This window comes from Mesoplodon mirus (assembly GCF_964341445.2).
Source record: "Mesoplodon mirus genome assembly, contig: HAP1_SCAFFOLD_232, whole genome shotgun sequence".
Classification (NCBI taxonomy): domain Eukaryota; kingdom Metazoa; phylum Chordata; class Mammalia; order Artiodactyla; family Ziphiidae; genus Mesoplodon; species Mesoplodon mirus.
In genome coordinates this window covers 759,496-774,269 of record NW_028295675.1, presented here as the reverse complement: position 1 = coordinate 774,269, position 14,774 = coordinate 759,496, and positions in this window count along the sequence as shown.

Sequence of the window (14,774 nt, the reverse complement as noted above, 5' to 3'; positions counted from 1 at the left end):
ATGCTCCAAGCACTTCTCATCAAAATGCTCTCTCACCAGAGATATCACAATGTTCCATCACTAGTCATCGCAATACTCCCTCACCCCTGTAATCACAATGTTCCATGACCCTGTCATCACACTGGTACATCCCATTATCATCACAATGTTGCATGACCCCTGACATCACAATGTTCCATAACCCCTGTCATCACAATGCTCCATGAACCTTTTCATCAAAAAGCTCCATGACCCCTGGCATCACAATGTTCTATAACCCCTGCTATCAAAATGTTCCACCACACTATTTATCAAAATGCTGCAGGAACCGGTCATCAAAATGCTCCCTGCCTTTCTCATCACAATGCACCACACCCTTATCATCAAAATGCTCCATGAGTTGTCATCACAAATCAACATGACCCTTGGCATCCCAATTCTCCATGTCATTGTCATCACAATGCTCCATGAACCCTCTCATCATATTGCTCCATTCCCTTGTGATCACAAAGCTCCATGACACTTGTCATCACAATGCTCAATGCCCTTCTCATCACAATGCTCCAAGCCCCTGTCACTGCAATCCTGCATGACCCATATATCACAGTGTTCCGTGCCCTAATCATCACAATGCTCCATGCCCACTCTCATCACAATAATCCATGAAACATTTCAGACCAATGTTCCATGCCCTTCTCATCAAAATGCTCCATTACACCTGTGATAACAATGTTCCAACACCCCTGCCATCACAATTTTCCACGGCCTAGTCATCACAAGGTTCCATGACATTTGTCATCACAATGCTCAAGACCCCTGAAATCACCATGCTCCATGCCCTTGTCATCACAAAACTCCATGACGCATGTCATCAGAATGTTCCATGGCCTTCTCACCACAATGCTCCCTGCCCTTGTCATTACAATGCTCCAAGACCCTTGTAATCACAATGCTCCATGCCCCTTTTCATCTCAATGATCCATGAACCATGTCATCACAATGCACCATGCCCATCATCATAATGCTTCACGTTATTGTCATCACAAAGAAATCAATATTCTCCATGACCTTTGTCATCATAATGCTCTAAACCCTTGTGATCACAATGTTCCATAAAACTTATCATCACAACACCCCATGACGCTCATCATCACAATTATCTATGGTCTTCTCATCACAATGCTCCATGACTTTTGTCATCACAATGCTCAATACAATTGTCACCACTATGCTCCCTGACACTTGACGTCAGTATGCTCCTTGAACCCTGTCATGACGAGGCTCCATGCCATTTTCATCACAATGATCCATGCCCATTTCATCACAATGCTCAAAGATCCATGGAATCACAATGCTCCATGCCCTTGTCATCACAAATCTCCAAGATGCATGTCATCAGAATCCTCCAAGGCCTTCTCATTACAATGCTCCATGCCCTATTCATCACAATGATCCATGACCCCTGTCATCACAACACTCCATGAACATTTTCAGCCCAGTGGTCCATGACCCTTGTTATCAAAATGATCCATGTCCTTGTCATCCCAATACTTCATGACCCCTGTATTCACAATGATTCGTGACGCTTGTCATCACAGTGCTCCATGACACATGTCATCACAATGCTCCATGCCTTTGTCAGCAAAATGCTACATGACCTTGTCATTACAATGATCTGTGCGCTTGTCATCACAATACTCCATTTCCATTGTCATCACAATCCTCCATGAACCTTGGGATCACATTGCTTCATGCCCTTGTCATCACAATGCTCCCTGCTCCTTGAAATCAAAATGATCCATGACCTCTGTCATCACAGTGCTCCAAACCCTTGTGATCACAATGTTCCATAAAACTTGTCATCACAATGCTCCATGATGCCTGTCATCACAATATTCCATGCCCTTTTCATCACAATGCTCCATGAGCTTTGTCATCACAATTCTAAATATACATGTCATCACAATGCTCCCTGACATTTGTCATCAGAATGCTCCTTGAAATCTGTCACGAAAAGGCTCCATGCCTTTTTCATCACAATGCCCCATGCCGTTTTCATCACAGTGCTCCATGCCATTGTCATCAAAATACTCCACAAGCTTGTCATCAGAATGCTCCATGACCCTTGTCATCAAAATTCTCCATGCACTTGTCAGCACAATGCTCCCTGACCCTTGTCATCACAGTGCTCCAAGCCATTGTCATCACAATGCTCCATTACCTTTGTCATCACAATCCTCCATGACAATTGGCATCAAAATGCTCCATGCCATGGGAATCAAAATGGGCCATTACATATATCATAACAATGCTCCCTGACACCTGTCTTCACAATACTGCATGAACTGGTCCTCACAATGCTACATGCCCTTGTCATCACAATTTGCCATCCAAATGACATCGCAATAATCCATGAAACTTATTAGACCAATGTTCCATGCCCTTCTCATCACAATGCTCCTTGCCATTGTCATCACAATGCTCCATGATCCCTGTCATCACAATGCTCCGTGACTCCAGTCATCACAATTCTTCATGACCTTTGTCCTCACAATGGTCCATGCCCTCGTCATCAACAGTCTCTGTGACCTTTTTAACCACAATGCTCCATGAACTTTTCATCACAATGCTCTTTGACCCTTGTCATCACAATGCTCTATGATTTCTCCGCACAATGCTCCATGACACATGTCATCACAATGCTCCATGACCCATGTCATCACAATGCTCCGTGACTCCAGTCATCACAATGCTTCATAACGTTTGTCATCAAAATGGTCCATGCCCGCGTCATCACAAGGCTCTTTGACCTTTGTAACCACAATGCTCCATGAAATTTTCATTACAATTCTCAGTGACTCTTGTCATCACAATGCTCCTTGTCTTTGTCAGAACAATGCTCCATGACCATTGTCATCACAATGTGCCACACGCATTTCATCACAACGGTCCACAACCTTGTCATTGCAATGATCCATAAACATTGTAATCACAACGCTCCATCCACTTCTCATCAAAATGCTCTCTTACCAGAGATATCACAGTGCTACATCACTAGTCATCACTATAATCCCTCACACATGTAATCAAAATGTTCCATGACACTGTCATCACACAGCTTCATCGCCTTATCATCACAATGTTCCTTGACCCCTGACATCACAATGTTCCATACACCTGTCATCAAAATGCTCCATGACCCTTTTCATCCCAAAGCTCCAAGACCCCTGACATCACAATGTTCTATGACCCCTGCCATCAAAATGTTCCATTACACTTTTCATCAAATTGCTGCATGAACCTGTCATCTAAATGCTCCCTGCAGTTCTCATCACAATGCACCATGCCCTTGTCATCAAAATGATCCATGACTTGTCATCACAAAGCTCCATGTCATTGTCATCACAATGCTACATGAACCCTCTCATCACATTGCTCCATGCCCTTGTCATCACAATTCTCCATGACACTTGTCATCACAATGCTCAATGCCATTCCCATCACAATGCTCCATGCCCTTTTCATTACAATCCTGCATGGCCCATGTATCATAGTGTTCCGTACCCTTGTCATCACAATGCTCCATGCCCACTCTCATCACAATAATCCATGAAACATTTCAGACCAAAGTTCCATGACCTTCTCATCACAATGCTCCATTACCTCTGTCATAACAATGCACCATGACCACAGCCATCATAATGTTCCACGGCCTAGTCATCACAAGGTTCCATGACACTTGTCATCACAATGCTGAAGGCCCCTGTAATCACAATGCTCCTTGCCCTTGTCATCACAAAGCTCCATGACGCATGTCATCAGATTGTTCCATGGACTTCTCATCACAGTGCTCCATGCCCTTGTCATCACAATGCTCCAAGACCCTTGTAATCACAATGCTCCATGCCCCTTTTCATCTCAATGCTCCATGAACCCTGTCATCACAATGCACCATGCACATCATCATAATGCTTCAATCTATTGTCAACAGAGTGAAATCAATATTCTGCATGACCCCTGTCATCATAATGCTCCAAACACTTGTGATCACAATGTTGCATAACACTTATCATCACAACACCCCATGACGCTCATCATCACAATTATCCATGGTCTTCTTATCAAAATGCTCCATTATGTTTGTCATCACAATGCTCAATACATTTGTCATCACAATGCTCCCTGACACTTGTCATCAGTATGCTCCTTGAACCCTGTCATGACAAGGCTCCATGCCATTTTCATCACAATGATCCATGACTTTTCATCACAATGCTCCAAGATCCCTGTAATAACAATGCTCCATGCCCTTGTCATCACAAAACTCCATGACGCATGTCATCAGAATGTTCCATGGCCTTCTCATCACAATGCTCCATGCCCTAGTCATCACAATGCTCCAAGACCCCTGTAATCACAATGCTCCATGCCAGTTTTCATCAGAATGCTCCATGAGACTTGTCATCACAAGTCTCCATGGCCTTCTCCTCACAAATTTCCAGGACCTTGTCATCACCATGCTCTATTCCCTTGTCATCACAATGCTCCATGACCCCTGTCATCACAATAATCCATGAACATTTTCAGCCCAATGATCCACGACCTTCTCATCACACTGCTACATGACCAATATCATCACAATGCTCCATGACCACTGTCATCACAACACTACTTGACACCTGAAAACACAATGATCCGGGACTCTTGTCATCACAATGCTCCATTCCCTAGTCATCACAATGCTCCATGACCCCTGTCATCACAACATTCCATGAAAATTTTCAGCCCAGTGCTCCATGACACTTGTCATCACAATGATCCATGCCATTCTCATCCCAATGCTCCATGACCCCAGTATTCACAATGCTCCGTGACGCTTGTCATCACAGTGCTCCATGACACATGTCATCACAATTCTCCATGCCTTTGTCAGCAAAATGCAACATGACCTTGTCATTACAATGCTCTATGCGCTTGTCACCACAATACTCCATTTCCATTGTCATCACAATCCTCCATTAACCTTGGGATCACATTGCTTCATGCCCTTATCATCACAATGCTCCATGCTCCTTGAAATCAAAATGATCCATGACCTAAGTCATCACAATGCTCCAAACCCTTGTGAACACAATGTTCCATAACACTTGTCATCACAACGCTCCATGATACCTGTCATCACAATACTCCATGCCCTTTTCATCACAATGCTCCATGACCTTTGTCATCACAATTCTCAATAAACTTGTCATCACAATGCTCCCTGACACTTGTCTTCAGAATGCTCCTTGAACACTGTCATGAAAAGGCTCCATGGCTTTTCCATCACAATGACCCATGCCGTTTTCATCACAATGCTCCATGCCATTGTCATCAAAATACTCCACAAGCTTGTCATCAGAATGCTCCATGACACTTGCCATCAAAATAATCCATGCACTTAGCATCGCAATGCTCCAAGCCATTGTCATCACAATGCTCCATTACCTTTGTCATCAGAATCCTCCATGACACTTGACATCACAATGCTCCATGCCATCGTCATCACAATGGGACATTACATATGTCATCACAATGCTCCCTGACACCTGTCTTCACAATACTGCATGACCTGGTCATCACAATGCTCCATGCCCTTGTCATCACAATGTGCCATTCCAACTGTCATCGCAATAATCCATGAAACTTATTAGACAAATGTTCCATGCCCTTGTCATCACAATGTTCCATGCCCTTGTTATCACAATGCTCCATGACCCCTGTCATCACAATGCTCCGTGACCCCAGTCATCACAGTCCGTCATGACCTTTGTCATCACAATGGTCCATGCCCTCGTCATCAACACTCTCTGTGACATTTTTAACCACAATGCTCCATGAACTTTTCATCACAATGCTCTTTGACCCTTGTCATCACAATGCTCTATGCCTTTCTCAGCACAATGCTCCATGAACCTTGTCATCAAAATGCTCCATGCGCTTCTCAGCACAATGCTCCATGACACATGTCATCACTATGCACCATGCGCTTGTCATCACAGTGCTCCACAATCTTGTCATCACAATGCTCCTTAAAATTTGTCATCACAATGCTCCATGCACTTCTCATCAAAATGCTCTCTCACCACTGATATCACAATGCTACATCACTATTTGTCACAATACTCCCTCACCCCTGTCATCACAATGTTCCATGACTCCTGTCATCACAATGCTACATGCACTTATCATCACAATGTTCGATGACCCATGACATCACAAAGTTCTATAACACCTGTCATCAAAATGTTCCATGACACTTTTCATCAAATAGCTCCAAGACCCTGTCATCATAATGCTCCCTGTCCTTCGCATCACTATGCACAACGCCCTTGCCACCAAAATGTTCCATGACCTTTGTCATCACAAAGATCCATGACACTTGGCATCACAATGTTCCATGTCATTGTCATCACAATGCTCCATGAACGCTCTCATCACATTGCTCCATGAAGTTGTCTTCACATAGCTCCATGACACATATCATTAGAATGGTCCATGACCTTCTCATCACAATGTTCCATGCCCTTGATATCACAATGTTCTATTAACCCTGTCATAACAATGCTCCATGACCCCTGCTATCACGATGTTCCATGGACTTGCCATCACATGGCTCCATGACCCTTCTCATCACAATGCTCCAAGAACACTGTAATCACAATGCTCTATGCCCCTTTTCATCTCAGTGATCCATGAACCCTGTCATCACAATGCACCATGCCCATCATCATAATGCTTCCTGCTATTGTCATAATAATGAAATCAAAATGCTCCATGACATCTGTCATAACAATGCTCCAAACACTTGTGATCACAATATTCCATAACACTTGTCATCACAATGCCCCATGACGCTCGTCATCACAATTATCCATGGTCTTCTCATCACAATGCTCCATGACCTTCGTCATCACAATGCTCAATACAGTTGTCATCAAAATGCTCCCTGACACTTGTTGTCTGTATGCTCATTTTACCCTGTCATGACAAGGCTCCATGCCTTTTTCATCACAATAATCCATGCCCTTTTCAACACAATGCTCCAAGACCCATGTAATCACGATGCTCCATGCCCTTGTCATCACAAAGCTCAATGACGAATGCCATAAGAATGCTCCTTGGTTTTCTCCTCACAATGCTCCTTGCCCTTCTCATCACAAATTTCCAAGACCCCTGTAATCACAATGCTCCATGCCCTTTTTCATCAGTATGCTCCATGAGACTTGTCATCACATGGCTCCATGGTTTTGTCATCATAATGCTCCAAGCCCTAGTCATCACAATGTTCCATTATATTTGTCATCACAATCCTCCATTACATTTGGCATCACAATGCTCCCTGCCATTGTCATCGCAATGGACTATGACATATGTCATCACAATGCTCCCTGACACCTGTCTTCAAAATACTCCATGACCTTTTCATCACAATGCCCCATGCCCTAGTCATCACCATGCACCATGTCCACTGTCATCAAAATAATCTATGAAAATTGTCAGACCAATGCTCAATTCCCCTGTCATCACAATGCTCCATGCCCTTGTTATCACAATGCTCCATGACCCCTGTCATCACAATGTTCCGTGACGGCAGTCATCACAATGCTTCATAACGTTTGTCATCAGAACAGTCCATGCCCACGTCATCACAAGGCTCTGTGTCCTTTGTACACACAATGCTCCATGAACTTTTCATCACAATGCTCTGTGACCCTTATCATCCCAATGCTCCATGCCTTTGTCAGAACAATGCTCCATGACCCTTGTCATCACAATGTGCCACGCGCTTTTCATCACAATGATCCACAACCTTGTCATCGCTATGCTCCATAAACTTCGTAATCCCAATGCTCCAGGCTCTTCTCATCCAAATGCTCTCTCAACTGAGATATCTCCATGTTCCATCACTAGTTATCACAATCCTCCCTCATCCCTGTAATCACAGTGTTCCATGACACCTGTCATCACAATGCTACATCCCCTTATCAACACAAAGTTCCATGACCCCTGACATCACAATGTTCCATAACCACTGTCATCAGAATTCTCCATGACACTTTTCATCCCAAAGCTCCATGACCCATGGCATCACAATGTTCTATAACCACTGTCATCAAAATATTCCATTACACTTTTCATCAAATTGCTCCATGACCCTGTCATCAAAATGCTCCCTGCCCTTCTCATCACAATGCACCACACACTTGTCATCAAAATGCTCCCTGACAATTGTCATCACAATGCTCCATGAGCCTTGGCATCACAATGCTCCATGTCATTGCCATCACAATGCTCCATGAACCCTCTTATCACATTGTTCCATGCCCTTGTCATCACAAAGCTCCATGACACTTGTCATCACAGTGCTCGATGCCCTTCTCATCACAATGTCCATGCCCTTGTCATTACAATCATCCATGACCCAAGTATCACAGTGTACCGTGCCCTTGTCATCACAATGCTCCATGCCCACACTCATCACAATAATCCATGAAACATTTCAGACTAATGGTCAATGCCATTCTCATCACAATGCTCCATTACCTCTGTCATAACAATGCTCCATGACCCCTGCCATCACAGTGTTCCACGGCCTTGTCATCACAATGCTCCATGCACTTGTCATCACAAAAATCCATGTCGTATGTCATCAGAATATTCCATGGCTTTCTCCTCACAATGCTCCATGCCTTTGTCATCACAATGCTCCAAGACCCCTGTAATCACAATGCTCCATGCCCCTTTTCATCAGAATGCTCCATGAGACTTGTCATCACAAATCTCCACGGTCATCTCATCACAATGCTCCAGGACCTTGTCATCACCATGCTCCATTCCCTAGTCATCACAATGCTCCATGACCCATGTCATCACAATACTCCATGAACATTTTCAGCCCATTGATGCATGACCTTCTCATCACAATGCTCCATGACCAATATCATCACAATGCTCCATGACCCCTGTCATCACAGTACTCCATTAACATTTTCAGCCCAATGCTCCATGACGCTTGTCATCACAATGATCCATGCCCTTGTCATCCCAATGCTCCATGACACCTGTATTCACAATGCTCCGTGACGCTTTTCATCACTGTGCTCCATGACACATGTCATCACCATGCTCCATGCCTTTGTCAGCAAAATGCTACATGACCTTGTCATTACAATTCTCTATGCGCTTGTCATCACAATACACATTTACCATAGTCATCAGAATCCTCCATGAAACTTGGGATCACATGGCTTCATGCCCTTGTCATCACAATGCTCCCTGCTCCTTGAATTCAAAATGATCCATGACCTCTGTCATCATGATGATCCAAACACTTGTGATCACAATGTTCTGTAACACTTGTCATCACAAAGCTCCATGATGCCTGTCATCACAATACTCCATGCCCTTTTCACCACAATGTTCCATGACCTTTGTCATCACAATTCTCAATACACTTGTCATCACAATGCTCCCTGACACCTCTCTTCACAATAATGCAGGCCCTTGTCATCACAATGCTCCATGCCCTTGTATCAAAAAGTTCCAAGTCCCCTGTAATCAGAATGCTCCAGGCCCCTTTTCATCAGTATGCTCCTTGAGACTTGTCATCACAAGCCTCCATGGTTTTCTCATCACAATGCTCCAGGACCTGTCATCACAATGCTTCACGACATTGTCATGAAAATTCTCAATGGCCCATGTCAACATAATGCTCCAAGCCCTAGTCATCAGAATACTCCATTATATTTGTCATCACATCCTCCATTACATTTGGCATCACAATGCTCCATGCTATTGTCATCGCAATGGACCATGACATAGGTCATCACAATGCTCCCTGACACCTGTCTTCTCAATACTTCCTTGCCCATGTCTTCACAATGCTCTATGCCCTTGTCATCACAATGCACCATGTCAACTGTCATCACAATAATCTATGAAACTTGTCAGACCAATGCTCCATGCCCCTGTCATCACAATGCTCCATGCCCTTGTCATCACAATTCTCCATGACCCCTGTCATCACAATGCCCCGTGACTCCAGTCATCACTATGCTTCATAACGTTTGTCATCACAACACTCCATGCCCGCGTCATCACAAGGCTCTGTGACCTTTGTAACCACAATGCTCCATGAACTTTTCATCACAATGCTCCGTGACCCTTGTCATCACAATGCTCCATGCCTTTTTCAGAACAATGCTCCATGACCCTTTTCATCACAATGTGCCATGCGCTTTTCATCACAATGATCCACAACGTTGTCATCGCTATCCTCCATAAACCTTGTAATCACAATGCTCCATGCACTTCTCATCCAAATGCTCTCTCACCTGAGATATCACAATGTTCCATCACTAGTCATCACAATCCTTGCTCAACCCTGTTATCACAATGTTCCATGACCCCTGTCATCACAATGCTGCATCCCCTTATCAGCACAATTTTCCTTGACCCCTGACATCACAATGTTCCATAACCGCTGTCATCAAAATGCTCCATGACCCTTTTCATCCCAAAGATCCATGATCCCTGGCAACACAATATTCTATAACACATGTCATCAAACGGTTCCATTACATTTTTCATCAAATTGCTGCATGACCCTGTCATCAAAATGCTCCCTGCCCTTCTCATCACAATGCACCACACACTTGTCATCAAAATGCTCCATGACATTTGTCTTCACAAAGCTCCATGACCCTTGGCATCACAATGCTCCATGTCATTGTCATCACAATGATCCATGAACCATCTCATCACATTGCTCCATGCCCTTGTCATCAAAAGCTCCATGACACTTGTCATCACAATGCTCGATGCCCTTCTTATCACAATGCTCCATGCCCTTGTCATTACAACCCTCCATGACTCATGTATCACAGTGTACCGTGCCCATGTCATCACAATGCTCCATGCCCACTCTCATCACAATAATCCATGAAACATTTCAGACCAATGCTCAATGCCCTTCTCATCACAATGCTCCATTACCACTGTCATAACAATGCTCCATGACCCCAGCCATCAAAATGTTCCACGGCCTTGTCATCACAAGGCTCCATGACCCTTGTCATCACAATGCTCCAAGACCCCTGTAATCACAATGCTCCATGCCCTTGTCATCACAAAGCTCCATGACGCATGCCATCAGAATGTTCCATGGCCTTCTCCTCAAAATTCTCCATGCCCTTGTCATCACAATGCTCCAAGACCCCTGTAATCACAATGCTCCATGCCCCTATTCATCAGAATGCTCCATGAGACTTGTCATCAAAAGTCTCCATCGTCATCTCATCACAATGCTCCAGGACCTTGTCATCACCATGCTCCATTCCCTAGTCATCACAATGCTCCATGACCCCTGTCATCACAATATTCTATGAATATTTTCAACCCAATGCTCCATGACCTTCTCATCACAATGCTCCATGACCAGTATCATCACAATGCTCCATGACCACTGTCATCACAATGCGCCATTCCAACTGTCATCACAATAATCCATGAAACTTATTAGACCAATGTTCCATGCCCTTGTCATCAAAATGCTCCATGCCCTTGCTATCACAATGTTCCAAGACCCCTGTAATCAGAATGCTCCATGCCCCTTTTCATCAGTATGCTCCATGAGACCTGTCATCACAAGGCTCCATGGTTTTCTCATCACAGTGCTCCAGGACCTTGTCATCACAATGCTTCACGACATTGTCATCAAAATTCTCAATGGCCCTTGTCATCATAATGCTCCAAGCCCTAGTCATCACAATGCTCCATTATATTTGTCATCACAATCCTCCATTACATTTGGAATCACAATGCACCATGCAATTGTCATCGAAATGGACCATGACATATTTCATCAAAATGCTCCCTCACACCTGTCTTCACAATTCTCCATGACTTTCTCATCACAATGCTCCATGACATTGTCATCACAATGCTCCATGACCCCTGTCAACACAATGCTCCGTGACTCCAGTCATCACAATGCTTCATAATATTTCTCATCACAACGGTCCATGCCCGCATCATAACAAGGCTCTGTGTCCTTTGTAACAACAATGCTCCATGAACTTTTCATCACAATGCTCCGTGACCCTTGTCATCACAATGCTCCATGCCTTTGTAAGAACAATGCTCCATGACCCTTGTCATGAAAATGTGCCAAGGGCTTTCCATCACAATGATCCACCACCTTGTCATCGCTATGCTCCATAAACCTTGTAATCACAATGCTCCATGCTCTTCTCATCCAAATGCTCTCTCACCTGAGATATCACTATGTTCTCTCACTAGTCATCACAATCCTCCCTCACCATGTAATCAAAATATTCCATGACCCCTGTCATCACCATGTTCCATTCCCTTGTCATCACAATGTTCCATGACCACTGTCATCACAATACTCCATGAACATTTTCAGCCAAATACTCCATGACTTTCTCATCACAATGCTCCATGACAAATATCATCACAATGCTCCATGACCACTGTCATCCCAACACTCCATGACACCTGACAACAGAATGATCCGGGACTCTTGTCATTACAATGCTCCATTCCCCAGTCATCACAATGCTCCATGAACCCTGTCATCACAATACTCCATGAATATTTTCAGCCCAATGCTCCATGACACTTGTCATCACAATGATCCATGCCCTTGTCATCCCAATGCTCCATGACCACTTTATTCACAATGCTCCATGACGCTTGTCATCAGAGTGCTCCATGACACCTGGATCACAATGCTCCATGCTTTGTCAGCAGAATGCTACATGACGTTGTCATTACAATGCTCTATGCGCTTCTCATCACAATACTCCATTACCATTTTCATCCCAATACTCCATGAACTTTGGGATCACATTGCTTCATGCCTTTGTCATCACAATGTTCCATGCTCCTTGAAATTAAAATGATCCCTGACCACTGTCATCACAATGCTCCAAACCCTTGTGATCACAATGTTCCATAGCACTTGTCATCACAACGCTCCATGATGCCTGTCATTACAATAATCCATGCCCTTTTCATCACAATGTTCCATGACATTTGTCATCACAATTCTCAATACATTGTCATCACAATACTCCCTGACATTTGTCGTCAGAATTCTCCTTGAACCCTGTCACGAAAAGGCTCCATGCCTTTTTCATCACAATGCCCCATGCCGTTTTCATCACAATGCTCCATGACATTGTCATCAAAATACTCCACAAGCTTGTCACCAGAATGCTCCATGACCCTGGTCATCACAATTCTCCATGCACTTGTCATCAGAATGCTCCATTACCTTTGTCATCAGAATCCTCCATGACACTTGGCATCACAATGCACCATGCCATTGTCATCACAATGGACCATTATATATGTCATCACAATGCTCCCTGACACCTGTCTTCACAATACTGCAGCACCTGGTCATCACAATGCTCCATGCCCTTGTCATCACAATGCTCCATGCCCTTGTTATCACAATGCTCCATGACCCCTGTCATCACAATGCTCCGTGACTCCAGTCATCACAATTCTTCATGACCTTTGTCATCACAATTGTCCATGCCCTCATCATCAACAGTCTCTGTGACCTTTTTAACCACAATGCTCCATGAACTTTTCTTCACAATGCTCTTTAATCCCTCTCATCACAATGCTCTATGCCTTTCACAGCACAATGCTCCATGACGCATGTCATCAGAATGCTCCATGGCCTTCTCCTCACAATGCTCCATGCCCTTGTCATCACAATGCTCCAAGACCCCTGTAATCACAATGCTCCATGTCCCTTTTCATCAGAATGCTCCATGAGACTTGTCATCAAACGTCTCCATGGTCATCTCTTCACAATGCTCCAGGACCTTTTCATCACAATGCTCCATGACCCCTGTCATCACAATGCTCTGTGACTCCAGTCATCTCAGTGCTTCATAATATTTGTCATCACAGTGGTCCATGCCTGCATAATCACAAGGCTCTGTTACCTTTGTATCCACTAAGCTCCATGGACATTTCATCACAATGCTCCGCGACCCTTGTCATCACAATGCTCCCTGACACCTCTCTTCACAATACTTCATTAGCTGGTCATCACAATGCTCCATGCCCTTGTCATCACAATGCGCCATTCCAACTGTCATCACAATAATCCATTAAACTTATTAGACCAATGCTCCATGCCATTGTCATCGCAATGGACCATGACATATATCATCACAATGCTCCAAGACCCCTGTAATCACAATGCTCGATTCCCTTGTCATCACAAAGCTCCATGATGCATGTCATCAGAATTTTCCATGGCCTTCTCCTCACAATGCTCCATGCCCTTGTCATCACAATGCTTCAAGACTTCTGTAATCACAATGCTCCATGCCCCTTTTCATCAGAATGCTCCATGAGACTTGTCATCACATGTCTCCATGGTCTTATCATCACAATGCTCCAGGACCTTGTCATCACCATGCTCCATTCCCTTGTCCTCACAATGCTCCATGACGACTATCATCACAATAATCCATGAATATTTTCAGCCCGATGCTCCATGACATTCTCATCACAATGCTCCAAGACCCCTGTAACCACAATGCTCCATGCCCATTTTCATCTCAATGATTCATGAACCCTGTCATCTCAAAGCACCATGCCCATCATCATAATGCTTCATGCTATTGTCATCAAAATGAAATCAAAATGCTCCATGACCTCTGTCATAACAATGCTCCAAACGCTTGTGATCACAATATTCC